Source organism: Saimiri boliviensis, chromosome 2, assembly GCF_048565385.1.
Source record: "Saimiri boliviensis isolate mSaiBol1 chromosome 2, mSaiBol1.pri, whole genome shotgun sequence".
Lineage (NCBI taxonomy): Eukaryota > Metazoa > Chordata > Mammalia > Primates > Cebidae > Saimiri > Saimiri boliviensis.
In genome coordinates this window covers 69,728,567-69,754,283 of record NC_133450.1, presented here as the reverse complement: position 1 = coordinate 69,754,283, position 25,717 = coordinate 69,728,567, and the positions used below count along the sequence as shown (strand labels likewise).

General features: G+C 44.4%; 1 long non-coding RNA gene across 1 annotated transcript in view; it reads left to right on the top strand.

Moving 5' to 3' along the window:
- LOC141583588 (uncharacterized) overlaps positions 1-25,717 on the top strand; it is a 52,752-nt gene that overhangs the window by 25,745 nt on the left and 1,290 nt on the right. The gene's annotated exons all lie outside the window — the stretch shown is intronic.

Below are 25,717 nucleotides of genomic sequence, written 5' to 3'. Positions count from 1 at the left end.
AGTAAAATTCTCCTGTGCTATGTCCTTGCAATTTGGAGATGTATTTATGGTGGCTGGAACCCTTGCAACCCATACAAGCGTAACCATACAAACGTAAGTGGAAGTCCAGTGTGTGTGGTGGAGGAGGTGGTGGGATATTGGCTCAGAAAGGCCATTGAGACCTAATTGAGAGGGGCCTTGAATAACTATGGGGTTGAATAGTTCACTTGAGATGTTTTATTTGGAAAGTTCATGCAGCAAGCAGTGGTAACAATGGGGAAATGGAAGTGAAGTGCGTGGATGGGGCTGGAAATTTTGCTCCCAGAGACAAGTGAGAGTTGGTTACAATCAGAGCTTAATAGGAAAGTTCCCTGAACATCTCCTTTGCTATGCAGTTGTTCAAAGCAGTCAGGCTCCAGCTCACTCATACGTTAGGAATATTTTAGTGGTAAAGGAAATTTTGGTCTCTTTAATTTGATTTCTTTCAAAGTGTTATGAATGAGTTCACATGAATGAAACCCTTTGAGCGCCTCAATTAACTGTGATTTTAGCAATATTATGACTCTAATGCCTTCCCGAAGACTGGCTTCTCCTTTCATTGGGAAGGATTATTGCCCACTTCCCAGCTCATTAGCATGCATGAATATGGGTTTAATTTACAGAGAAGTAATAAATGTCTGGTGGAAATAACTGCCCCTCTTTTTAAGACCATTTATATATTTATTTTGGAAAAGGTATAAAGAATTTCTAACTTTTGCAAACAGACTTTAAACTTATGCAAGAGAAAACATGAATGACAGCATGAGGCAGAACACAGGACTCAATCCCCTGACTGAGAGGTGGGTGTTTGGGTTCGAGTCTTGGCCCAGTCCTGAACTTGCTCTATGACCTGTGGCAAAGTTTCACTTTCCTATTTTTGACACAAGGGGGTTGCCGTAGGCTAGCATTTCCTTAAGTTTGGTTGATTTGCCACTGGTGGTATATGAGATATTTTTTAGTCCATGGACAACTATTTTTAAAATTATCACGATTATATATTTATTTTTAATGAAACCACATAAATAGTACACCAAACCCATGATTTTTGTGGAGATTACTGCCTCATTATGATTTCCCTTTAAATAAAATTAGTAAAAAATTTTAAAAGAAGGTAACAAAAAATAGGTAAATAATATAAATGATTAATGGCTGTTGCAAAAATTGTAAAGGTGGCATGCTAATGACTGAAGCTGAGTAAATGGTTGAGTAAGTGTTTTTCTGGGTCTGATGAGCTGTGGCTTGTTGGGCTTTGAATCCCGTTGGATCCTCTTTAAGAAAATGAATCCAGATTGAACCATTTCTTTTTCTATTTATTTATTTAGACAGAGTCTTGCCCTTTTGCACAGGATGGAGTGCAATGGCACGATCTGGGTTCACTGCAACCTGTGCCTCCTGGGCTCAAATGATTCTCATGCCTCAGTCTCCTGAGTAGTTAGAATTACATGCGTATGCCACCATGCCTGGCTAATTTTTTTGTATTTTTAGTAGAGACAGGATTTTACCATGTTGGCCAGGCTAGTCTCGAACTCCTGGCCTCAAGTGTTCTGTCGGCCCTAGCCACCTCCCAAAGTGCTGGGTTTACAGGTATGATACCAATGAGAGAAATGGTTCAATGTGAATTCATTTTCTTAAATAGGATGAATGACATAGTATATACTTACCGTACTTACGATACAGTATGATATTTTAACATAGTTTCTTTCAGAGTATTCTCTCTGGTTCTTGGGATACCAATTCTCTTGTTTACCCTCAAGGTAATTCATTTGTTCATTCATTAGTGGTTTGTAATTTGACGTTGCAAATTCATCTCTCATAGGAATTGTTTCCTGTGGGAATCTCATATACTTTGTATTATAAAATTATCTCTACAGAATGGTCTTTGCAAGTTTCACTTGTCCCAGGCTAGACCTAATGTTAATGTGTCAGTTTAGGGTTCAAATGTCTTATGAGGAACAGAAAATTTGGCTCAGTTTAGCAATTTCTAGATGTTTTTTTTTCTTCTACCCAAGGCTGTGGACATGTGGCAAGCTCCCTCACCTGGGAGGTGGCTTTTCTGCTAGTGGCTTTAGCAAGAGCCTCCATTCTACTACCTCTTTACACAGATCTGAGACCTCTGCTCTTGAGAGGAGGACAGAGAGATGGGAAGCGACAGTCACTAAGTCAGTGGTGTCATGGGAAACCCATTGAGATCCATATATTTTTCATTCATTCCTTCATTCATTCAGCACCAACATTTACTGAGCATCTGCCATATTCTAAGCTCTTTGCTGAGTACTAAGAAAAAGATCTCTCATTGCTCATTTTCTAATAGGATTGAGATTCAAATTTTAGTTCTACTATTTACCTGCTTTTAATCTTGGGGGGGAAATAATTTAACTTCTTTGAACTTTGATCCAGTATAAGATGAAGAAATGGCTTAGCTAAGAGTGTTGGGATTCATATGTTTCAACAGGAGGAGAGGCGGAGTATAGGTATGGTGAACTTCATGGAGGCCATTTGAAAATTATCTTCTGATGGCTTGAAATTCATTTTAGTGAAATAAAATAGATGTAAAGCCGAGGGAGCAAGCAAGAAGGAGAGGGTGTTGGCAATTTGAGAAAAAGGAAGACATGAGATGATCTTCTGCCAGAGGATTGATTAGGAAAATGGAAAAAAGTTGCTGAGAACTCCAAGAGCTCAGCTGAGGGTTAGGGTCATAAATTCAAGGTGATTTGGTTTAGCTGTGTCCCCACACAAATTGCATCTCGAGTAGTAACTCCCACAATTTTCACATGTGGTAGGAACCCGGTGGGAGGTGATTGAATTGTGGGGGCGGGTCTTTCCTGGGCTGTTCTTGTGATAGTGAACAAGTCTCACCAGAGCTAATGGTTTCTCTGCACAAGCTCTTTGCCTGCTGCCATCCACACAGGGTGTGACGTGATCCTTCTTGCCTTCTACTGTGATGTGAGGCCTCCCCAGCCATGTGGAACTGTGAGTCCAATAAACCTCTTTCTTTTTTTAAATTGCTCAGTCTCGGGTATGTCTTTATCAGCAGTGTGAAAATGGACTAATACACAAGAAAAGCCCAGCCAGTGGCCGGACATGGTGGCTCACGTCTGTAATCCCAGCACTTTGGGAGGCCGAGGAGGGCAGATCACGAAATCAGAAGTTCAAGGCCAGCCTGGCCAACATGGTGAAACCCCATCTCTACTAAAAATAGAAAAATCAGCTGGGTGTGGTGGTGAGCCCCTGTAGTCCCAGCTGCTTGGGAGGCTGGGGCAGAAGAATGCTTGAACCCGGGAGGCAGAGGCTACGGTGAGCAGAGATTGCACCACTGAAGTCCAGTTTAGATGACAAAGTGAGACTCCATCACAAAAAAAGCAAAAAAAAAAAAAAAAAAAGAAAGAAAGAAAAGAAAAGCCCAGTCAGCATCATTCTGTGATTTTCCGTAGCCATGCTCAGCTGCGGGTGCAGCTATATTTAATGATATTTTAATATGCATTGCTTCATCAATCCTCATCACAAACCTTAGAAGCCATTTTGTACCTGTTTCACAGATGAGTAAACTGAAAGGTAGAGAGGTGAAATGACTTACCCAGGATCGCAGGAAGGGGCAGAGCCAGGATTAGAAACCAAGATGGACCCAGAGCTCACACTCTTAAGTCTTAACGGTATGCTCAGATAGCTGCTCTTTTACCTTTTAAGGGAACTCCAAGCGATTTTGATTATTTAATCTGGAAAAACTTCTATGCAGTATCCAAGGTGGGCAGTCAAATTTTAGGTATAATTCTGCTACAAATTCAGTGATGGCTTCAGCCACATCACTTCCTCCCTGTGGTCTTGATTCTCCTCTCTAAAATGAGGGGGGTTGATCTAGGGGCCTCTCTATTCCCTTCCTACTCTTTAATTCTAAGTGGTGTTTTCTCTCTCCCCCGCCTGCCTCTCGCCTCTCTCCTCTCTCTCTCTCCCTCTCCTCTCTCTCTCTCTCTCTCTCTCTCTCTCTCTCTCTCTCTCTCTCTCTCTCTCTCTCGTATGAGTTAGCATTCTGTAGAAGCTCAACCCTGCAGGGACTCAAGGTCCTTTTTTGACATGAACGCATTTGGGCACTGTATCTTTTCCACCACAGTCTCCAAAATCTGAAGCCAATTGAAGGCAAACATCATCTAGAGTGGAAATCAAGGCACACTGGACAGGACAGGAGGTCAGGGAGCTGCCGCCCTCCTCTCCGCAAAGTGTGCAAGCCCCTTCAGATGAGGGCACTCACTTTGTCACCATGCTGCCCCCATAATTGCAATAGGCTCTTTTGTTACTAAACAGACCCAGCTAAAACAAAAGGGATACTGTTTCTTTTAGGAGTAATGTGCTAACTCACCCCTGGAAAAAAAAAAAGTTCAAGTCCAACCTAGGGACGGAGACAGCATAAGATTTATTACGAAGGCTACAGAAATTATTCCTCCTTCACAGCACTTAAATTGTCTAATTATTCACAGCTGTTTCCAATTTGGCTCAGGTTGTTAATTAAGGGGTGTTCGTCTTCTCCTCCCTTCAGTGGCAGCCACCTGAAGCCTCACCAGGCACCACACAGAGGAGCTGGGGCAAAGGAGGGTCCATGGTTTAGATGTGGGAATCCTCTGCACAGCGGCCAACCTGCTTCTGTCCATTCACCTCTCCCTCAGATGGAAATATGTCAGGAGACACATGTCCTTCCGGCAAGTGAGGGATGCTGGCTTGAGGGATTACCTGCCGAAGGAGGGACCTGATTCCTTGACCTTCCCTAGGAATGCAGGGACCCTCTGACCACCTTAGGTGCTGTTGGGAACCATGGGAAGAACATTCTAGCAAGGGATTGGGTCTCTCCAATCCTGTCTACATCCAACACACACAGGCAAGTTGGACCTTCCACTTACGTGTCACGTTCTGGTCTACATGCCCCTCCGCTTGCTGCCCTTACTCCCTCTGGTTACCTCCTCTGCACCCCCATACATATCCATTATATCTCTTTGTCTCAGGTAGCTATTCGGCTTTGATTTTCAGGTAGGCGATTACAATCAATTTTGTTTGACAAACATCAAATGGGCAACTGCTGTGTTTGGGGCACCGAGCCAAGTACTGGGATTTTAAAAATGAATGAGATGTGTTTGATTCCCCTCTAGACTGTCAGCTGCATGGTATAATATCTTAAGCATCTTTAACTTCTCCCCAGTGCCTAGCAGAGTGGCTGGTATACAGTAGGTTCTCAGTACATACACCCAAATAAATCAATGAGCCACAGAATGTTCTGGCTGCAAGAGACTTTGGTAATAAGCTTATCCCTTTAATTAAAAAAAAATTTTAAAGCATTTTTACTTGAAACAAACCTAAAACATATTAATTTTTAAAAATTGGAAAATAAAGAGAAAACTAGAAATCATCTATAATCCTAGCTAGAAAACATATCAGTTGTTAACATTGGTCATATATCTTTTTGTCTTTTTTTCAAAGGATATGTATATTTTTAAACAAAATTGGGATCCTATGTTATATTTACCTGTTTATAACTTGTTTTATTATTATAATTATATTAACAACATAACATAATTTAAAACGTTTTTCACATCATCTTCAACCAAATTATTATTTTTTTCTTTTTTTTTGAGACAGAGTCTCGTTCTGTCACCAAGCTGTAGTGCAGTGACGTGATCTTGGCTCACTGCAACCTCCACCTCCCGGGTTCAAGCAATTCTCTTGCCTCGGCCTCCTAAGTAGCTGGGACTACAGATGCATGCCACCACACCCAGCTAATTTTTATATTTTAGTAGAGACGGGGTTTCACTATGTTTGCCAGGATGGTCTCATCTCTTGACCTCTGTCATCCACCTGCCTTGGCCTCCCAAAGTGCTGGGATTACAGGCATGAGCCACCAAACCCAGCCGCAAATTATTCTTAACAAATTTGCTGTATTCTATCATATAGTTTGACTATAGTTATTTTTACCAGTTGTTAAGTTGCTTAAAGTCATTTTCATTTTTTTCTTCTGCTATTGTATGTAATGCTCAAATGAACATCCAACTTTTTACAAAAGAGGAAACAGAGAGAAGAAGCAATTTACCCAAAGATAGTCTCTCAGTTCCAAATGCATTTCTATATGATGCTGGGGCTGGGATTCTACAAACCACATATCTGCTCTTCTAGCACAGAATGAATAAATGGGCAAATGGAAAACGAATGTAGAAGTCTCTGAATTGGCCAGAAAAAAATAATTTTGGATAGGCTCTTCAATGGCTGAGTGAATCTAGAAATATCTATTTATGACTTTCAGATGGAAAGGGAAACATCAGTTCCCTGCATGGTAAGTTATGAGGGCACTTTTTTGGTAAAACAGAGTACAACATAAAACTCAACTATGTAAAAGCAGGTACTGAAGAGTGAGTAAAGCAGGCAGATTCTTCAGGCAAATAGACACTTGGAAGAAGAAAATGGTATAGGGTGAATTTTCTGCCTGTCTGGTGTTTAGCCTCAAGGCAGACCACAAATGACCCACGAGAGGCAGATAAAATACCAGTAGAAAACCTACAGTCTTTCTGAAGAGACCTAGAGAAAGAAGGAACCACAATCTGTGTATAAACTCAAATCTTGGGTGAACCACTGGACCATGTGTTTGCAGGACAGACTGTGAGTAATCTAGCTAAGGATGAAATAGCTGAACTGAAATTTGAGCTACAATCTGTGTCAGAGTTTTCAGTTTGCATCCACCACCTATGTTAACATTGCCTGCTAATAAAAACAAAAAGCCACCAGTCTCTGGAAGAATAACAAAATTCAGTTATAACAGACAAGAATAACATGACAGTCACAATGTCTACAACACGATCCAAAATTACTTGACACGCAAATAGGAAAATATTACCTATTCTGAAGAGAAAAGACAATTAATAGAGACTGACCTCACCGTGGTAGGTAGCAATGGTTGGCTTTGCTTTTCAGATAAAGCCCAAATTCTTTAAAGTGACATTCCATGTCTTTCCCAATCTGCTTCTTATTGCTACATTTTTGTTTCTTTTTTTTTGTAAGCATTAAGAAAAAATTAATTTTAATTTATTCTGTAAATGAGGAACACTGTATTTAATCTGATAACACACTAGTCTATTCCAACCGAATTTGAAAGGAGTAGTATACTGCTGCAACCCCAAAATCAGTTTCCTACTCTTTGCTCTACAAATGAGCCTGGTATTTTTCATTTAAAAACACTTTTATTCTACAAATACAAGACAGATGTGTTTAATGGTCACCTATCTTCATTTCCTGAGAATTCCCAAAGCTATGCCAAGCATCAGCCATGCTGCAAAACCGACATTCCCCCCAAAATATGTTGTTGTATTCTCTTCTGTCAGCTCTACTCTGGCTTAGGCTTGGGAGCGGAGAATGAGTCCAGCAAAAGCTCAGCCCCCCAGGGAAAGGGAGGGATGTGAGAAGAGGTGAATGAATACAGAGGCGACTGTCCACAGAAGCCTAAGCAGCCCAGGGCAGCTCCGCTGGAGGAAGACCCCGGTGGGGATGCAGAGGATGCGGGGATGAAAAGATCACAGGAGCATCAGCTTCCCTGGGGCTCTAAGTGGATTGGTGGTCCTATCTGCACTGTGCTTACTCTGTGTCACCAGTTCAGGGTTTACCCAAAAGAATTCTGCAGTCAAATTAGTTTGAGACGAGCTGTACTTAGGCCCCCTATGGAAATTCCACTGTAAGCTTTGACATAATAAATGCTCTGAGAAGTCCCGTAGTAAAGAAACTTGCTGAGCTTTACTTTAGCCTTTTCCAAACCTATTCAGCAGCAAAAGTCTTCCTCTCCTATAGGACATTTGTTAAATTCTCCCAGAAACACTGCTGGGCTGTGCACACAGGGGAAAGCCAGAGTTAGGGCCAATGGTAATTATTCGCAGTTGAAGTTTAGTGGGAGATGATTGTTAGAATCCATAGATTTATATTCCTTTAAACTTTGACCTATGTTCAGATTGCCACCAAAAACAATGCAGGACATACTGAGTGGCAAACAGGTATGCTTATTGTAATTAAGACCTATAACGATGTAGGAAAGAAAGCACAAAATGATTGAATTGGGGGCTCTATGCCTCTCTAAATGCCATTTGCTTTCTCTTTTTTTTGCTGATAAAAGCTTAGCCAGTTGTCCCACTAAGGGACAAGCAAGATTTCCCCTGGTGGTAAAAGCTCAGCTTAGGTAGGAAAAAGGGGGCTAGATAGGAGAAAATCCTCCCATAACCCTCCTACACCCCCAGTAACTGTCACTAGATAGACCCCTCAATGGCAAGATCTGGGTTTATGCATCTGTGTCCACGCATTACTCAGAGCCTGATACACAGAGGTGTGCAGTAGAGCTTGGCTAAATGAGTGAATGAATGATGAATGAGTGATTCCCTGCCTGGCTTTCTTTTGCATTCTTACTTCCTTAAACTTAATTGTTCACTTATGAACTATTTACCATGCCTCCTACTATGTGCCAGCCAGGATCAAGGGATATCCAACACATGACCCCTTCCCTAAGGAGTTCACAGTATAGTTATCTTTAATTCTTCTCATTTTAGGGGTCCCCTCCAGCTCTGGACTCTGCCACTCTAAGATTCTATGATTCTGTCATTCTGAAACGCTGTTATTCTAAGATTCCATGATTCCACAGCTCTCCTCTTGAGCCCTGGACATCTGCCTTTGTTTCAGATCCTCCGTTGGACTAGTTATCTAAATAGGAATCTTCTAAGTTCATTTATTTGTGAATGTGTATCAAGCGTCGATGAAGAGGTCACCTCTAAGAAATTTGTAGATTCAGTTCAAGGTCAATTGAAGCTAACTGTATTAAAGCAAGATCTTATCTCTCCCCATGAAATATTAGCCGTTCTTTTGGGAGGAAAAAAAAAAAAAAAGAATTAGGCCAAAATAGTTCACATCAAGAAAAAAAAGACTTCATTACTGCATATATTTACGTGTATGCTCATTTGGTGGTTTCTCTTAATTACGAACAGGAGGAAAAGATCTGGGGTCACACGAAGGGTATGCTGTGTACGGACTGGGCCACAGGCAAAGTTCACAGAGGGCAGCACCAAGAGTTGGAGGGAAGCAGGGAGTCCACTAAGCCAGTCACCCCTTCGCCCAAGGCCACATAGGAGGTGAAGGCAGAGAACCACCCCAAGTGAGTTTCCGCCTCCTGGTTCAGTGTTCTTGCATCCTGAGGCTGGCCAGGCAGGTTGACGATGACCGGGGTGATAGGACAAGGTCACTGCAGGCCCAGGCTCTCCATCTCTGTGTACATCCTCTGAGAACATAGACTGGCAGCCCTATTGAGTGACACAGAGTTATATGGCAGGAACAGGCTGGGCTGGAACTCGGGGGAATTTAATTCAAACTCCCCACCCAGGGCTGGCTTGGGCGAGTCACTTCTCTTCTCCGAGTCTTGGCTTCTTCCACTCTAAATTATGGATGTTGAAGTAAATGACTGCAAAATTAAATTACTATGAGTCACCATTTATGCTTATAGTGGTTATTTTTAAAATGTTATTATACAAATAACACATTAATACTTTATGTATGACATCATATATCCATAAATGTGAATGCATTATACACAACACTAAAGTTTATTTTGACTTCAACCCATTTCTGCTTCTTGTTTGACTTCCCCAAAGAAATCTTACCAGCTTAGGGCGGGGCGCGGTGGCTCAAGCCTGTAATCCCAGCACTTTGGGAAGCCAAGGCGGGTGGATCACGAGGTCGAGAGATGGAGACCATCCTGGTCAACATGGTGAAACCCCGTCTCTACTAAAAAAAAAAAAAAAAAAAAATACAAAAAATGAGCTGGGCATGGTGGCATGTGCCTGTAATCCCAGCTACTCAGGAGGCTGAGGCAGGAGAATTGCCTGAACCCAGGAGGTGGAGGTTGCGGTGAGCCGAGATCGCGCCATTGCACTCCAGCCTGGGTAACAAGAGTGAAACTCCGTCTCAAAAAAAAAAAAAAAAAAAGAAATCTTATCAGCTTGGTTTGTATCCATGCATTTATATACCACTATAGATACATACACACACACACACACACACACATACACATACACATACATATATAATATGTACATAGTATAACATCATCTATGTGTGTGTGCTTGTATGGTTTTTGCTTTTTGTGTTTCTTTGTTTCTTATTACCATTCTGTATTCAGCTTTTCATTCAATAATAAGCCTTGGAGATCTTCCCATAATAATCATGATTTTCGATGATTTGCAATATTTTAGTTATTCTCAATGTTTTAAATCATTGCTTTGCAGTCAACTGTATGAGTGTATCTCAGTATATTTGGTCATTCCTCTGTTGGTGGTCATTTATGTTGTTTCTTTACTGGCTTTAATTTAATGGTTTAAGTTTTTAATGCTACTTCGTGAACTGTATTGGCTGTTGCATCAAAGATTCAGTAGCTCAAGTCAGGAATGTAATACAATGTAATACAATGCCTGCATTTTCCTACTGAGGGTAAAATCAAGTTATATAATTACTTCTCAGACATGCCATGACAGCCACCTGTTGACTAGAGCCATGCCCAGAATGCCAACACGAGACTGCCCGTGATCCCTACTGTTGCCACCAAAAGTCAGGGAGGATAGATTCTTCTTTCTCTGACATTGGGAAGTTAGTCACTTTTTGTTTGTTTGTTTGTTTTTGAGACAAAGTTTCACTCTTGTTGCCCAGGCTGGAGTGCAATGTCGTGATATAGGCTCACCGCAACCTCTTTCTGTCAGGTTCAAGAGATTCTCCTGTCTCAGCCTGCTGAGTAGCTGGGATTACAGGCATGCACCAGCACACCTGGCAAATTTTTTTTTGCATTTTTAGTAGAGATGAGATTTCACCATATAGGTCAGGCTGGTTTTGAACTCCTGACCTCAGGTGATCAGCCCCCCTTGGCCTCCCAAAGTGCTGGGATTGCAGGCGTGAGCCACCACGTCCAGCTGATGCCTTATAATCTTAATGTAAAAGAGTCCAGTACTTTCATAATGATATTCATTATCACTGGAACTTCAGATAAAAAGTGACCACCTACAATTTAACAGTCTTCCTGTGAAACATATATATATGTATTTTTTTTTTTTTTTTTTTTTTTTTGGAGACGGAGTTTCACTCTTGTTACCCAGGCTGGAGTGCAATGGTGAGATCTCGGCTCACCACAGCCTCCGCCTCCTGGGTTCAGGCAATTCTCCTGCCTCAACCTCCTGAGTAGCTGGGATTACAGGCACACGCCACCATGCCCAGCTAATGTTTTGTATTTTTAGTAAAGACGGGGTTTCACCATGTTGACCAGGATGGTCTCGATCTCTTGATCTCATGATCCACCTGCCTCGGCCTCCCAAAGTGCTGGGATTACAGGCTTGAGCCACCGCACCAGGCTGGAAACATATATTTTTAAGAACAAAAGATAACTGCACATACATTTGCTCTTTTAGTGTGTTGCTCTATTAAGGTATTCATCCATCATTGCATGTATATAAATACATTAATGGGGAAACATTTGGACAATTTCAAATATCTTTTGAATGTTCTCTAATCACTTGGTTTTCTAGTTATTACTGACAGGATCATAGTAAAATTACTCTGCCTGACCGACTCCTTCCAATTTATTTTTATTTTTATTTTTATTTTTATTTTATTTTTTTTTTTTTTTTGAGACGGAGTTTCGCTCTTGTTACCCAGGCTGGAGTGCAATGGCGCGATCTCGGCTCACCGCAACCTCCGCCTCCTGGGCTCAGGCAATTCTCCTGCCTCAGCCTCCTAAGTAGCTGGGATTACAGGCACGCGCCACCACGCCCAGCTAGTTTTTTTTTTTTTTTTGTATTTTTAGTAGAGACGGGGTTTCACTATGTTGACCAGGATGGTCTCGATCTCTCGACCTCGTGATCCACCCGCCTCAGCCTCCCAAAGTGCTGGGATTACAGGCTTGAGCCACCGCGCCCGGCTTATTTTTATTTTTAAAATTTCATTTTTTCATTATTATTTTATAGAGGCAGGGTGCTGCTCTGTCTCCCAGTCTGGAGTACAGTGGTGCAGTCATAGCTCACTGCCAGCCTGGAGCTCCTGGGCTCAAGCGATCCTCCTGCCTCAGCCTCCCAAGAATCTGGGAGTGCAGGCATGTACCACCACACTCAGCTAATGTTTTTATTTTTTGTAGGGAGAGGGTCTTGCTTTGTTGTCCAGGATGGTCTTAAACTCTTGGTCTCAAGTGATTCTCTTGCCTCAGCCTCTCAAGTCTACTCCCTTTCAGATACAACTTTATCTAAAAGGTGAGGTGCCTAAATGCCTACAATGCCCCATACACCTTACTCCCTAAGAGAAAAAAGAAATGCAACTATATCTTTTTTTTTTTTTTTTTTTTTGAGACGGAGTTTCGCTCTTGTTACCCAGGCTGGAGTGCAATGGCGCGATCTTGGCTCACCGCAACCTCCGCTTCCTGGGTTCAGCCTCAGCCTCCTGAGTAGCTGGGATTACAGGCACATGCCACCATGCCCAGCTAATTTTTTTGTATTTTTAGTAGAGACGGGGTTTCACCATGTTGACCATGATGGTCTCGATCTCTTGACCTCGTGATCCTCCCGCCTCGGCCTCCCAAAGTGCTGGGATTACAGGCTTGAGCCACCGTGCCCGGCCCTGCAACTATATCTTAAACTGGATAAGAACACAGCAAAAATCAGATCAAAGTAAGATTTTAGTATTGCAGGCACCAGTCTGAGTCCATCTTTAGGCTAGGTAACTTTGTCACAATTACACAGGTGTAATTACCAGTCAGAAGTCTAATAAAAGACAAAACCATGAATGTCCGTGCACTTTCAGAATGCTGGTTGCGAGACCACAGAATTAGCCCTAATGACTCTGGTTGTGTTTGCCTTGTTGCTTATTTTCTGTTTCCCTGGGCAGTACAGCAACAGTCTTGCTCTTGTCTCCTCCAGGAAATGAGCATGTGTCCTTCTGGTGGAAGTGCTGACTGAGAAGAGTTGAGGCTGGGTTTTTGCTCTGACCCTGTCCAGGGCGGATGAGTGGCTCAGGAATGATCTGCTTCTGGCTGCTGTTTCTTCCCTCTCTCCTCTACTTTTCTGCCTAGTACTTGTCCCTCTGGATCTGTCTTCCTCTTGAGCTCTGTATCACCAGGACTCTTGGCTGGCAGGTTTTGGAAGCCTGACTCACACTGGCTCAAGCAGAAAGGGAATTTATGGCCACCCTGGCTAAGAAAGTTATTGCTGTGGGTCTCAGAACTAGCAGGTTACAGGCCCACTCTGCAGTGATCAGGGTGCTTATTATCACAGGAAGAAGGATGGGAAAGCTTGCTGGGCTCTGACAGGCATTGGCTTTTCTTTTGTTTTGAGAATATCTGCCCAGAACCCTCATAATCCTAGAAGGCTTAAAAATGCAGGCCCCTTTGTATCTACCGGCAAAGCTTACTATTAAGAAAAGAAACCTTAAGAGAGAAAGAGGAGCAATGCTAACATTTATTGGGTAGCTACATTGGCCTAACACTGTGCTGGGCATTTTGCTTTAATTGAATCCTCACAAATAACATAGATGGCAGACATTATTATGTCCATTTTATAGGGGAGAATACTGAGGCTCAAATAAGTTTATTGGGTCACCTGAGGTTGCCTGTGGTAAGTGGTGGAGCTGGGTTTTGCATTGATGTCTGTTGGAGTGTGGACCCAGAGGGTAGCTCAGCCCTCCTCTCTTCTGGGCTACAGGTAGCACCAGCATGATTGATGAACACGTGAGAAAGTTTTTGTTTTCCCATCATGAACACATCAAGGTGACATTGGTCACTGTGATTGTCTCCAAATGCGGCCATCTGCAAATCCTCCCATCCCTCTGTGTGATGCTGTTCCCACATCAAGAGGTGGAATCTCTTTCCTTTCTCCTGGAATGGGGCCTGGCTCTGGACTTCTTTGATGGGTAGAATGTAGTAAAAGTGATAGTGTGCCAGTTCTGGGCATAGCCCTTAAGCCTGGCAGCTTCTGCTTTTGTGCTGTGGAAGAACCGGCCAGAGGGTGGGGAAGGAGGAGCCAGCCAAAGAGAAGGCATGTGAGCAGGTGCAAGAGAGAGAGGGTGACCACGTGGAGTACTACTCAGTGACAGACACATCAGTGACATCTGGACCTGCCAGCCCAACCCACTGCCTGCTGATGCTAGCTGACTGAGTGAGCCCAGCTGATACCATATGGAGCAGAAGAACTGTCTGGCTGAGCCCTGCCTGAATTCTGGACATGCAGAATTATGAGAAATAATAAATCAATGTTGTTTTGAGCCTTTATGTTGTGAGGTGGTTATATAACAATAGGTAACAGAAATGCTGATAAGTCTGTGGAGTTCTTTTCCTTTGAAATTCTAGTTGTTTTGTGCTTGGTGAGGTGATCTTCTGAAGCTTGAATCCCTTACACTCTGTGAAAGTGTACTTTCTCTTTCCTTTTTGAATTGTTACTATCTCTAAGTCTTGCTCAAGTTAATAATTAATACTTACTTAATCTTCCTCAGATTAATACTGAGTAAGTATAAGGCACTTACTTATCTTGCATGGGATGGTAAACTGGAGATTATACCCCTCTTTATGCAAATGGCTTGGTGGAGTGAGGAAAGATACTGTTAAGGGCTAGGGGAATTCACTTTTTTTTTATTTTTTAATTTTTTTTCAATTTTTTTGAGACAGAGTTCCACTCTTGTTACCCAGGCTGGAGTGCAATGGCGTGATATCGGCTCACTGCAACCTCCGCCTCCTGAGTTCAAGCAATTCTCCTGCCTTGGCCTCCTGAGTAGCTGGGACTACAGGCATGCACCACCATGCCCAGCTAATTTTTGTATTTTTAGTAGAGACGGGGTTTCACCATGTTGACCAGGATGGTCTCGATCTATTGACCTCATGATCCACCCACCTCAGCCTCCCAAAGTGCTGGGATTACAGGCTTGAGCCACTGTGCCCAGCTGGGAATTCACTTTATTTACCCTTTATGTATTATTTAATATTTAAATGGTATTTTCTGTATGTAAAAGTAATGCATATTCACTGTAAAAATTTGTAAAATGAAGAAAAGTATAAATAAGTAAATAGAAAAAATTAGAGACCATCTCTAATTTTATCATCCTGATGTTATAGGTAGCATTACCAGTTTGGTCTATCTTCCCTCCAGTCTTTTTTCTAAGTACACACATAGACACACACAGACACACTTACTTTACACAGTTGAAATCATTATAATGCAGTTTTTTGTCCTTTTGTGTCTTTTTTCTTTTTCTTTTTTTTTTTTTTTTGAGGCAGGTTCTTTCTCTGTCACCCAAGCTGGAGTACAGTGGTGCCATCATAGCTCAATGCAGCCTCGACTTCCTGAGTTCAAGTGATCCTTCTGCCTCAACCTCCCAAGTAGCTGGGACTACACTTGTGCACCACCATGGCTGGCTAACTAAAAACGGTTGTAGAGATGGGGGTCTCCCTGTGTTGCACAGTCTGGTCACAGCCCTTCCGCCTCGGCATCCTTCTGCTGGTCCTTCGGGGCTGCCATGTTTGCTCAAGTGATCTTCCTATCTTGGCTCACTGCAGTCTCAACCTCCCAGGCTCAAGCAATTCTCCCACTTCAGCCTCCCAAGTAACTGGGATCACAGGTATGCAGCACGATACCTGGCTAATTTTTTGGTTTTTGATTTTGTAGATACAAGGTCTCGCTATATTGCCCAGGCTGGTCTCAAACTCCTGGGCTCAAGTAATCCTCCCATCTTGGCCTCCCAGAGTGCTGGATTACAGGCATGAGCCACCATGCCTAGCCATTTTGTTCTTCACATCATAAGTGTTTCCCCTGATTCATTAAAGAAGTACTTTACAAATGTCAGTTTTAGTAACTGCCTTGCATTTTGCCCTCTAGATTACCATACTTTGCTTCAACAACTCTCCAACATATAGGATGCTTCCCATGTCTTGTGATTACGAATTCTGTAATGAACATCCTCATGTGTAAGTGTTTGCAGCTGTGGCTAGAAGTATCCCTAGACATGGGATACTTGGCACTAGATTCCAAGGACTGGTTTGAATGTAAAATGACACTTTCAAAGAGCAATTAGAAGAAAACTGACCTAAATGATCATTTCAATTTTGATAAAGAAACAAACTGATATAAATTGAGATTCCCAGGAGGATGTCTCTTCTGGTGTCTGCTTTTACTATGTTGAAGTTGTTTATTTTGTTATTATTTCCAAAATCTTCCTTACCAGTATGTTGTCGAGGGTTCATGTTTATTCTAGCTTCTATTGATTCCCTTTGATGCACCTTAAATTCAAATTAACCGAAGAGCAGGAGTCAGAATTCAGTTCTTCCATTAATTTGTGGTGGATCAGTGGTATCATCTTCCCCACTGGGACTCAGACTCCCCATAAGTACAATAATGGGCTTTGAGCAGACAATCTTCTCCCCGTCCCCAGTCTTGAGCACCTACCACATGCCAGGCACTGAGCTAAGAGCATTTCGTACATTCTGTCTTTTCAACCACACTATTATTAAGCCATTTTATAAATAAAGGAACAGTTGTGAGAGTGTATATTGTACCCACAGCTCCTTCAAGGCTTGTCCACTTTCTAGCTCTGAGGTTGGGCCCTTGTATCTAGGGTGACACAAAAGTCCAGAGAATGAAGGTTCGACTCATCCCTACTCATATGTCTTAAGTGTCCCCCACATGGCAATGTCAAATGCTTTTCTCATACTTGTTTGATAAATCTCACAATGATTTCATAAAACAACACGATTATTTCCCAGATGAATAGGCTAGCATTCCGAGAGGTGAAGTGACTCATCCGAGATCGCACAGCTGGGAAGGAACAAAGAAAAAATTTCACCTGAGTCTTGCTACTTTTAAGTACAAGGCTTCTACCCCAAGTTCAGGCCCCATTAGAAATGAGGGAAGGATAAGCTCATGACATCTTATTACTGCCATGCCGAGGATGAAAGGGAAGCTCTATGATCTCTGCGGTCTGTCTGGACCGCTTCTGGGTTTTGGTACCTTCCTCCCTCTGCGTTCTCATTGTCTCCACCTTCCTGACTGGCCACCAACTTATCCGTATTCACCATATTTGGGGTTTCCTCCTGTCATTAAAAACCCACCTCTCTCCCTCTCCCTTTCCCTTTATGTGTCTCTCTCTGTCTGTGTCTCTCTTACACAGCCATTTCCCTTTCCCTCCTCTTGCAAAATACAAAACCAGAAATGAACTGAACACAGAAGTCTGTAAACAGGCCGGCTTGGCTCCTTCTGAGGCTCTGGGTTCCTGGACACAATCTTGAATCCTAATTAAGCCGTTAGAGAAAAGCTCGTTGCTGGCAACAGGGTTGGGGAGAAATAGTTTCCATCGTGCAGTATCTGGAATTGGAATTGACTAGAAGGCTCTCGCTCGCTGCTTTCGATACCTAATAGGCAGAATCTCAAATGTTATTAATCTAAGCGAACCGTGCGAGACACAGGGATGGAGTGGTGAATAGAGTTATTTGATTTTAAGAAAGAAAACCAGGCAAAGAACATTCTGTGTTTGTAATGTCCTGGATCCCTGCAACAGGCCATTAGATTAGAAATAAGTCTGTGGTATGTGGCGCAGGATTTAATGAAACTACAAGATAAATTGAGAAGCTAAGGCTGAGGTGAAAACATCGAATTCCTGACTCACTCTCTGCTTGGAACCTCTCGTGCCCTCGGGAACTGGTGAAATGAGCACTCTTGATGGCAGAAAAGGAAAGCGTTTGATGCAATTACCAGTCAGCGCTGGGGCTGCCCACACGCTGGAGGGTCAGTTCTGAAGCTTCACAGCCAGCAGAGCTGCTGAGGCCTGGGGAAGGTGGCCATTTTGTTGAAAAGGAGAAGATAATGGCTACTCTACCATCCTACTTCATGGGATGTGATGTCTGGAGCTATGGCAGTCATATTGTGACGTGAATTGATATACTTAATAGATTTTATTTAATTTTTATGTGGCATAAGTTCATTTTGAACATAATCATTTAATAATAATTAATATCCAAACTCTGAGAATGGCAGAACAAATATTAGACAAAAGTCTGATGTTACTGCTGAATCAGCAACCCAACCCTGGGACTTCTTGTCAAGGAAGAATTAATGGTTGGGTGTCTGGTATTCTGTTTCTTGAAGTCCAAAACATCTGTAGTCCAATGCTTGCCAGATATCCATTCTTAGTATCCTCTTCAGTTACAGTGCTCTGCTATATTACAAGGCAAATTACTACTCAGAACAAAGATTACAGTACCTATGTTTTTTTCCAGGTAGAGTAGCAATGAGACTAAGTTCTGGCCAATAAGTTGTAAGCGGAAGTTGTGTGTGGGGCTTCTGAGAAAATGCTTTCAAATGAACCAGCTTGGCAGGAGGTGTGCCCTTTTTGTTTACTATATGGTTAGGCTGTCTCCCCACCCAAATCTCATCTTGAATTCTAATCTCCATAATCGCCGAAAGTCAAGGGAGAGACCAGGTAGAGATGATTGAATTATGGGGACAGTTTACCCCATGCTATTCTCGTGACAGTGAGTAAGTTCTCATGAGATCTGATGGTTTTATACGGGGCTCTTTCCCCTTTGCTTGGCACTCACTCCATCCCACTACCCTGGGAAGAAGATGGCTGCTTCTCCTTTGCCTTCCGCCATGATTATAAGTTTCCTGAGGCCTCCCCAGCCACATGAACTGTGAGTCAATTAAACCTCTTTCCTTTATAAATGACCCAGTCTCAGAGAGTTCTGTGCAGCTGTATGAAAATGGACTAATACAGTCTATTTCCCATTCCTTTGTCCTGCCACCAGGGAGGCAAATTTGAAAGCTGGGGCTCCAACTGCCATCTTGGGCCATGAGACGATGAAGCCATATATAGAAGTAGGGGGAGTAGAAGGAAGATGGCTGAGTTTCTTAGGCCTCCAGACCTGCTATACCAGTCCCAACTGCCTGTCTCTGGACAGAACAAACTTCTGGAAAAAAACAAATTCTGTGTGTTTAAGCCACTGTTCTTTTGAGTTTTCTGGAAGTCACAGATGAATTTAATCCTAATACTGGATAAAAACTAGCCTAAGAGGACCTCCTTTAAAACCTTCATGGGGTTCCTGTTGCCTGCACGAGAAAGTCCTTTCCAGCCTCATCTGCAACTATAAACTTCTGACTCATCCTTAGACTCTCCAATAAAAGGTACTTGAGCCTCTGAGAAGCCCTCCCTGACCCATTCTGTCCGGGGACCCCTGGCTCTGGGGTCCCTGATATCTTTCCCATGCCTCTGTGCTAGTGAGTATTATACCCACCTACTAACGGTTATTTCTGTGGAGGGTTCCAGTTGAAGATGCTTGCAAGGCAAGTCGAGGAAGCCGTGGCCCAGAGACAGCACAAAAGTTGGGCAGAGCCAGCGCTTCCAACTCTGAACTAAGCCCCTTGCCACTCCACCCTCTTATTTTATTAGACTGGAGGGAGGAGGGGAGTTGCTAATTTTAAGTCATTCTATTTGACAACTTCATTTGGCATCAGATTTCAAGGACAGAGCAGGAAGCTGTCAAGCTGGATTTCTGGAGGTTTTGGGAGAATTCTCTTCCTCATGGAGAATCTATCTAGCACAGTCTGCTCCAAGAGTCACCCCCGGGTTCTGTTGCTGGGGTTCAATGGCAGCACCAGGTAGATCTTGAGTGACCTGATTCTCAGCCAGGTGCTGGCCTAAGGGCAGAGTCTGAGTCAGGTACAGAAAGAACCTGACATAGGTCTCAAGTAGAGACTGGGGTGGAGCAGGTTTGGGCAGCTGGGACCATTTTTTTGTTTTGTTTTGTTTTTTAAAAAAGGCTTTGGGTCATTTTATGCACTTACTCAGTGGAGCCTGGTGCTGGTGAGAGGCTGTTAGCAGAGTGGTCAATGTATTAACTCCAAAGTCAGACAGTGCAGCTTTACATCTGTCTGATGTAAACAGATGACCCCTGGCTGGGTGTGATGGCTCATGTCTGCAATCTCAGCACTCTGGGAGGCTGAGGTGGGTGGATCACCTCAAGTCAGGAGTTCGAGACCAGACTGGGTAACATGATGAAACCCTGTCTCTACTAAAAATGCAAAAATTAACTGGGCATGGTGGCGTGCGCCTGTAGTCCTAGCTACTTGGGAGGCTGAAGCAGGAGAATTGCCTGAACCCAGGAGGCGGAAGATGCAGTGAGCCAAGACTGTGCCACTGCACACCCGCCTGGTCGATAGAGTGAGACTCTGCCTCTAAATAAATAAATAAATATCTCGACCTCACCACGTACTAGCTGTGTGACAGTGGGCTAATTCTGTACTCTGAACAAAGTCATCCTACCAACAATTAGTAAGCACCAGGTATGCACCAAACACTATTCCGCTCTGCTAGACATAGGTAGGGGTGTGGACATAAAGCAGTAAACAATATAGATTCCACTTCTTCCCTGTGGAGGTTTTGTTCTAGTGAGAGGGAAGGGGTGCTGTGGTTTGAATGTTTTTGTCTTCTCCAAAACTCATGCTGAAACAGAACCCCCAGTGCAGCGATGTGGGAGACAGGGCCTAATGGGAAGTATTTAGGTCCAGGGGGCTCTGCCCTCATGGATGGATTGATGACAGTAAAAAAAAGGGCTTGCAGGAGTGCGCTCACTCTCCTCTGCTCTTCTGCCATGTGAAGACACAATATTCCTTCTCTCTAGAGGACTCAGCAACCAGGCACCCATCTTGAGACCAGAGACCAAACCTGCCTGTGTCTTGATCTTGGACTTCCCAGCCTCCAGAGCTGTGACAGAATAAATTTCTGTTCATCCATCACTCAGTCTCAGTTGTTCTGTTACAGCAGCACAAGACAGATTAAGACAGAGGGGACCAGAGGAAAAACACATAGACAAATGCATGTATAACATATAAGATAAAGATAAGCTTTATCTAAAAATTAAGCAGATAGGGGGGTAATTTTTTACTGAAAGACATTGGTTGGCCAAGCACTGATCATGCTTATATTTGTCTGTCATCCACCCCCACCAGAGAGGTGAGCAATCCAGAACAGGGGTGAGGTGTGATTCATCTCTAAAACCGGGTCTAGAATTGTCTAGGAGAGATTTCCCAAGCTGTTTTCCATAGACATGTTACTAGGTAATAAGTAGTAAGTGTGTGGTCCAAGTTTGGAAGGTGTCAAGCTAAGTAAAATTAAAGCAAACAGGCTTTTTGCTTCAGAGCCTTTTCAGGCTAAGGTGCCTTGTAATGCAAGGTAAAGTGGGTCATAGGGAGGTGGCTGCCTACAGTCATTGTTCCCAAAGTTACTTGGTTGGGGGGCCACTCTGAGGCAGAGCATCCCAAGGTGCTAGTGTTCTGAAGAACCCACTGCGATGGTTAATTTCATAGTCCTCATCCAATCCAATGAGGGGCTGAGTAGAACAAAAAGGTAGAGGAAGGAGGAATTTCCTTTCTCACTGAGCTCCTGGTTCTCAGGTGTTTGGACTCAGACTGGGGCTTACACCATTGGCTCTCCTGGTTTTCAGGCCTTTGGGCTTGGACTGGAACCCAACCACCAGCTTTCCTGGGTCTCCAGCTTGCAGATGGAAGTTCACGGGACTTCTCGGGTTCCATAATTGCATGAGCCAATCTCTCATAATAAATCTGGTCTTGATGGTCCAAGAGCCAGGCTGAGATCAAGGGTTTTGGTGAGTGGTGAATAGATGAATGGATAAATGCATAGATGGATGGATGGATAAATGGATGGATGGATGGATGGATGAATGAATGAATGGATGGATGGATGAATGGATAGATAAATCTCTGGAAGCTTAGACTAAATACCCTGCTTCTAGAGCCATAACAGAGATTGTGTTGATTCATGGGGGCCTCTAGCAGCTACCCTTAGCCAGAGGCCCAGAGGGCCACTGGAAGGCTTTTATGTGGGACGAGCTAATCTCAGAGGTCTGGGACACTATGATAGGGTCCCTGGTTGGAGCCACAAAGTCAGCAGCAGCAGGAACGAAGCCAGGGCTCAGGGCTGCATGGGACGAGGGGCTCCCTGCAGCTCCTGTGGGCTGGAAGAAGGCTCTTGAGAGACCCCAGAAAAGGCTCATTCAGCTTCTAGGAAGTGTTTATGGTGCCCTGGCTTCAGCTTTGGGATCCTGGGCAGAAGTCTGTATGTGTACCCAGGGTCCCTGGGCTTGGCTTGTCCCTAGGGCTCTGAGGACTGAGCAAGGCCAGGTGAGGGAGACTTGAAGGCACACGGAGAGACAAGACCCCATAGGACAGGTGTGTGGAGCTGCGGGGCCCTGGGGTTGGCTGACTGGGCTTCCCCTGAGCTCTCAGGAACACTCTGTTCCCCTTGCAATTAGTTTGGGTCAGTGGCCGGCTTGGCCACTGGAGTGAGAGTGAAGGTTGCTTGCTGCTTCTCGGCTGTCCTTAGAAACATCTGGCACCGCTCTCTAGTCCTCTCAGCCCTTTCCACTGCAACCTTGGAAACTGTGTGCTCTGTAAGATGTAGCAACAGTGTGGGAGCAGCGAGGTGCTTCAGTCCCCTCTCTGAGAAAAGCCAACCGGGAAGACCACCCAACCCACACCAGGCTGAGAAACATGAGTGAGAAATGCATCTTTAGCCCATCAAGCCACTGAGACGCAGCCTTGACATCTTAACCACGGTGTGTGGACTGTCTCTTGCTTATTCCAGTGGGGCCTCTCTCAGGGGGTCCAGGGTGATGGGGAGCCAGTGGTGTGGCTTGTCATGGATTTGGCGCTTCTGTGTTATTCACTGATCTCAAAAATAGAGGCACACAGCCCAGGAGAAGCAGCACGGGGTTCAAGTCAACATACCTATGTGCAAACCCTCGCTCTCACCATTACCAGCTGTACATCATTCATTGGGCATTATTTACCCTGAGCTTCCTCCATAAAATGAGTACAGTGACCCCACATTGCAACATGGTTGTAAGAAAGAAGGAAGACCTTGAGTAAAGTATCAAGCATTGTGCCTGACACATAGTAAGTAGATGCTCAACAGAGGTGGGTAACTTTCTTCCCTACCCTCAGAGATGCTCCAGAAAGCTTACCATTTATTTTTTCATTCATTCATTTGTTCCTGCAACAATATTTATGAAGGACCTACTGTGTGACAGCTTCTGTTCCAGGCACTGGGGATACCACAGTGAATAAGACAGATAGAATTCTCTGCCTTAATGGAGTCACATTCTATTGGGAAGAGAAAGTCAACACCATGCATGGTGTGTGTGTGTGTGTGTGTGTGTGTGCGCGCATGTGCGTGTGGAGACATGGTCTTGGGCGGAACAGGGTGAGGATTTCCTCTTTCTTATTCTGAAGCTCGTTTTGAGCCACAAGGGAAATGGAGTCAGGGCCAGAAGATGCAGGAACCAAGTTTGAGAGTCTTTGGGGACAGCGGGTACAAGCAGTGCTCCGTGGAACCTGGTGACACAACACAGCACCAAGTGGGGGAAAGAGGCACCTCACATGCTATGCACAAGCCCCAGGGACACTTGGGGATTCCGATGGCTCACGGAGGGCAGAAGCTGCCCAGGCCCCTGCTGCCTCCATGCAGTATTTTGATAAATTAGGTGTTGACGAGATTGAAACATCCAGACAAAATCTCTCTGGAGCACCCTCGGGTGCCAAGATGGAGAGGGAATGGTTTGCTTGGCAAAGTGTGTTTTGGGTTCTGTCCAAACCTTCATGATTGGAAAACATATCCTTTTGCCCTTCCTTTTACGAGACCCCGAGCACAAAGGGCAGTATCTCGCCTCTGGAGACATACCAGCTCTGTTGAGAGGAAGGGAGCATCCACAGCTGCCGCTCCCTGCTGGCTGCAGGAGGAAGGCTGTGCGTCTGGCTGCAGCTCCTGGCTGTTCCGCGTATTGTGTGGAAAGCGCCCTTGGAGGCATCGTGAGTGCTTCTGTTGGCTCAGGAGTCGTCTGGTGTGACGCGCTGGCCACGAGCCTCTGGAGACCAGGCCTGCACATCGTTCACCATTGTATTCCCAGCCCTGAGTGCAGTGTGTGGTACCAACCAGGAGCTCAGTGTCTCAACTGATGAATGAGGCATGAACGACTCTTTTATGCTTCTTCATGACATCCTAGTTTTCCAGCTGAAAAAGCTGAGGTTCGGTGAAGTTAAGTAACATGCCCAAATTTACACAGCATGGGTGTAGAAGAGCTGCGATTTGAACCCCGTCTGACTCCTGACTCTGTGTTTCCTTCATGATCGCTTGTGACTCAAGGGATTCAGGGAAGCCAAGAAGCGTTTCTGGCTTTGGGAGCTTGAGATTCCCACGGAAACCTAAGATTCAGCCCTAGCACATGGTGCTCACCCACTCCCCGGTGCTATGAGCAGCAGGAAGCCAATGTCTGTTGAGCACCAGCTTGGGCCAAGCGCTGTGCTAGATGCTTACCTCGTTTGCCTTTACAGGGTCCTATGAGGTTGGTTTTATTAGTATCTCTCCACCTTTATTAGATGGGGAAACTGGAGCTTAAGGGGTCAGTTGAGTAGCCACAGAAACGGCTGGTGAGCGGAGGCAGAATCTGACTCCAGGCTGCCTCGCTGAAGAATCCCCTCGCCTCAGCCAAGGACCAAGCAGGAGGCATAAGGGGTCGAAGATGGAAGACAAGTTTGTGTTTACCTGGCTGGGGTGGGGTCAGGGACAAGGGGCTTCCTGGAGGAGGTGGCTTACGAGCAGGGCCTTGAAGATGGGTCAAAGGAATTGTGGGTGCAGAAACAAGAGGGAACATACAAGGTGCCTAGGATTAGGAGTGGATATTGGGGTCCTGTGAAGTCACAGGTTGAGAAGCAAGCCCAAGATGGGAGCGACAGGAACCCAGCCTCACTCTTCTACAGAGTCGAGAAGGGGCAGCCGAGACTTCTACTTGCTTTAATTTCTTTTCTGACACAAAGAATAAGCCAGCCGAGGAGGCTGTTGATCGTGTTGGTTGCAGATGGTTTACACGAACCCACACGCAGAGGCAGCCCTGGTTCTGCCTCCTGTTCCGCCTTGGGCCACACTCTTCCTCTCTGAGATGTTGACCCGTTACCTGCAAAATGAGAGGCAGATAGTTCTACCTCCAAGGGTTATTAGGTTGGTTCAGTGAGAACAAATTCCCAGAATCCCTCTCTCTTCCCTGTGTTGCGTTGCAGTACAACAGCAGCAAACAGCATCACAGACTCTGAGTCAGGTTCCTTGGGGCTTACCAGCTCCACACCTTGGTCCAGCTGCGAATCCTCCCTCCATCTCCTCATCTGGAAAATGGGGACACCCGGAGGCTCTATCTCACTGGGTTATGGTGAGGATCGCATGGGGCATGTCTGCCTGATGCTTGATACAATACCAGATGTGCCGTAGGTAACAATCAATGCTTGCTGGCAGTATTAGCATTTGTGTGATTATTGTCAGAAGCAGTAGCTGTCACGGGGACTATCTTAGGGTGTGAAATGTCTGACCCTAATGCCTCTCTGTTTTTGTACTTGCTGTTTGTTCTGCTTAAAATGTCCCCCTACGCTTAAGTCCACTTATCCTCAAGGCTCAGCTGGAATGTCATTTACCCTGGAATTCTTTCCTGAGTCAGGGTCCCCCGGCAGATGTACATGTGAACTCGCCCAGCCTTGGATCTCGATTGCTACCAAAACGTTTTTAGCACAGGATGTATCTGCCATCTCTCAGCGCCCCCATCTTCCTCTAGGACCACGACACTGAGATCCGGGATGAT